At 37.7% G+C, this 3,846-nt stretch overlaps 1 protein-coding gene across 1 annotated transcript in view; it reads left to right on the top strand.

Moving 5' to 3' along the window:
- Positions 1-3,846, top strand: part of hpgd (15-hydroxyprostaglandin dehydrogenase) — a gene marked incomplete at its 3' end in the record, with an annotated part of 11,784 nt that overhangs the window by 1,995 nt on the left and 5,943 nt on the right.

Raw genomic sequence — 3,846 nt, forward strand, 5'->3', positions numbered from 1 at the left:
GTTTTAGAGACAAAGAAAGAAATATCACAGAATCAGAATCAGAATCAGAAATACTTTAATAATCCCCGTGGGGAAATTACTTGAAAGGTGGGTACAAGAAACAGGAAAAACAGGAAAAAATTAGATAGAGGTGAATCATCAGTTGCTTTGCCAGAGCCAGTTCGGACTGCACAGTTAATAAAAGCTGCAACAGCAGGGCCACACACAGGGCCAGGATCAGTAGTTGCCTTATGCAGATTGAGACAGAAATGGTAGATGTAAGACCCACTGCAGGCCAGTGTATGTATTTGTGCGTTTGCCAGAAAGATTAGTTCATTAATGTGTCAATGTTAGCCAGCAAGCTAATTTTCAACTGAAGTTCTTTGGCAAGGTGTTCAAAATCCAAATCATCACATTTTTGTGTCTGTGACCTCCGCTCCTGATGACAGACATCAGTTAGAAAGGAAGTGGAGTGAGACTAGGGAGGCCAAACTTTTTGTGTTGCTGAATATTCTAATTTAAGTTGTGCTGTTCACTGTTAGCTAACAGTTAGCACAGTTAGCTATCCAACTTTAAAGGTCCAGTCTTTTCACCCAATAAATGAATGAATGTCTTATTGGAAAAGGTTTTATCCTGTGTGTTTCTCATCTGATGAATGATGACACCATCAGAAAACATCACTCGTGTAGATTTACTTAGTGTTTAGAGTGATTTTCACTCTTACATTTAAACATTTTGTTTAAAGAACAATAAGACTTCATACATACAGTATATAGACTGACTTAAACTTTTAAGTCGGTTTCTCAATGTTCCAGAAATGCCTGGAAACACAACCTTCTGGCCCAAATCAGACATAAGTCAGTAAGTGTTCTGTATATAATCAGTGACAAAATAACTGTCTGCCAATTGAGCCACTGTTTCCCTGTCCCACTAGCACATAAACCAAGAGCTACTAAGGCAATAAGAAATTCACTTCAGACGGACCCTTCTACGATCTCATTTAAAACTTGACCCATTGTTGTTTCAAAGTGACCACACATTGTCTTGTGTTTGAAAGAAATGGAGCACCCAGTGCTGCATTTTCATCAATTTCTATTTAAACTATAGGCCAACCAGTAGAAACCTGAGGGAATGTTGCCGGTGGTTCATACAAGATCTGATATGAATGAATGATAATCCCTCAACCCAGTCTTCTAAAAGATAATGATCAACATACAGGTCTCTAGTTTGACAGCAAGGGTGCAATTGGCAGATAAGGCAGAACCACAATGTTATCTTTGCACTCTTCCGTTATGAATATTTTGCTGACAGTCATTGACAGCTTTGACTACTACATTACTGTCAGACAGACAACTGGTTATCAGATCTTTTTTCTAATTCATAGAAGCTCTGAACAGGGTGCACAAACAAAATAAGTGCACTAAACCCAGGAGGATACTCTGATATACAAATCAAACACTACTACTAAGCTGCAGAGGTCATATCTTGTGAAACTTTGTCATGAGACAGATAATCTGGTTTATCTGGCTCCTCCTAGTGTGTTGAGTCTCATTCCCAGGAGACCCAACAATCAACAGTCTTGAAGTCACCAACACAAAGTGTTGGTATTTGATGACCTGAAAATAGGACCCAGCCATCAACTATCTTTCTTGGCTCTGATTGGTTGGTTTCCTTCAGGCCCAGTGGATTCTCACAAATGCCATTTGAAGCACTAGGAGGAGTCAGAGGAACCTGATTTTTATCTGTCTCATGTGCTACTGCCAGGATATAGTGAAAGTTATTTTTCTAAAAGCCACGTACTGCAGCTTTTATATTATAATAATATCAAATTACAAAGAACTCACTGATGAGTAGCAACAATAGGATATAAGTTATGGACTATGTGCTATTTCTAATAGGCAAAACTGTATAAAAGTCACATGTTTTACATACAGTTTAACACTAAAATACTATGATATATATATTTTTGTCTAGAAGAATATTTATTTCATTAATAAATTGTAGCCTTGCAACCATGCAAGTATCCAAAAAGAATAAGAAAAAACACCACGTTACTAATTGTAACACTTTTACACAAAATTATGATTTTGTATGCATGCAGAATTGTAACTGGTTTAATAAGCCTTCAAAAACAATATACCATAAATGAGCCAATATGAAGGAAAGACACAGCTTTATTTTTAAGATGAGATTTCAGTGTGTCCCGTTGCATTCATGTGCATAAGCAGTTCCCTCAGGTAAATGCAATATGTTTTGTCTGGAGGCTGCTGGGTTTAAAATCTACTGAAATAACATTATGTGGAGCTGGTGATATTTTATATGACCTTTTCAACCAGTTCTAGCAATACTGTCGTGGTTCAAAAACCGCTTTACTGATATCCTTAATGCTTCTGCTGTCAAACTGGAGGCCTCATTCTCCCTAAAAGACCCCAGAGTGCAACATCCCCTCTCCAGGCTGTTCAGACTCCTCCATTACATCAGCAGGCCTAAGTACAATCTCAGCATGCAGCTCAACTTCCAGCACTGGAAAAACATGGACAGCCTCTCAATTTATACTCATAACCCCATCACTCAAAAGGCAAAAAAAAAGTTCACATGAGTTGACACAGTTTTTCAGCTGCTCAGATACAGTACCTGTCTTTATGGTGTTAGACTCTTGAGTCCTGAGCTGGTGAACAGATGTTTGTCCTGCATGCAGCCATGCAATAAAATGAGAACAGCAATGACATCCATTCAGAGAACGTAATGAAGAGAAGTGAACAACAGTAAATGGACAGTAGATTTAAGACCATATCATATCATTTGATACCAACATTTTTAACTGAAATTACTCCTTTACAGTCCTTCCTTTCCTGTCATAGTTGCATCAGCAGAGCATTGTTTTGTAAATCAAAGCTAATCCCAAATGAATTACACAGCAGCATGTCACAAGAGAAACAGGCTTGTTTTCAGTAAAATGTGACCAGAACAGTGATGGCTGTGTGAGAGGCAGGGGCAAAAAAGAGAACCCCAGAGGGCACTTTATCACATTTTGCCCACTGGAAAAGCACCCTAGACAGCACAAGAGTGATGCACTAGAGTGATGTTAGTTGTGGGTACCTCAGGGCACTATCTTATTCATCTGTTTTTCCTTCGATGTGCTCCCTCTTGGTAATACTATGCATAGTTTAATCTCACTCATTCAGATAAACTTATATACACTTAATGCACTTTGAGTACATTCTCACAACATTCCTTTTACTAGACTCTTCTACAATATTTTCTAGAAACATTTTCTTTTTTTTCAAAGCTAGCTGCTTATTGCAATAAATATAGCAAAAATATTGGGCTTTTATTAACCTGAGCTGTCTTGCACCATGTTATAATGTCATAATGGATGTAATAACCATTAATGCTAATGACAGAGCCTTAGGATGGTGGTGTCAGTTGGTCAGAGCAGGATATCACAACACTAACTGGCCAAATTGCTATGAAATATTTTGTGGAGATTCAAGATCCCCACAGGACCTAGCCTTAATCTTTGCCCTATCACCAACAGCCCAAACTTTGTACTTCTCCACAGTAAAAATCTAAATATAAAGAGCAGGTTAACATGAGATTTACTGAGTACATTCAGGGTCCCAAGTAGACAAAAATTTAGTGGTAAAAGTTTGTTTGGCTTAACAATAGCAAAATATGTAGTACTGTATGTTGTTTGTTCTTTCCAACACTTTGTGCAGCATAATGAACATTGCAACATTGAGTTTTAGACCTTTACCTTTGTGATATACTGTATGCATTTCATCATCTGTTTGTTATCATTTGCTGTAATTGGGGGGAAAATGACAAATTATTTTAAAAACTGGTTTATTTCATTATGGCACAGCA

Source organism: Morone saxatilis, unplaced genomic scaffold (genome assembly GCF_004916995.1).
Source record: "Morone saxatilis isolate NCDOM2014 unplaced genomic scaffold, NCSU_SB_2.0 Contig17, whole genome shotgun sequence".
Taxonomy (NCBI): domain Eukaryota; kingdom Metazoa; phylum Chordata; class Actinopteri; family Moronidae; genus Morone; species Morone saxatilis.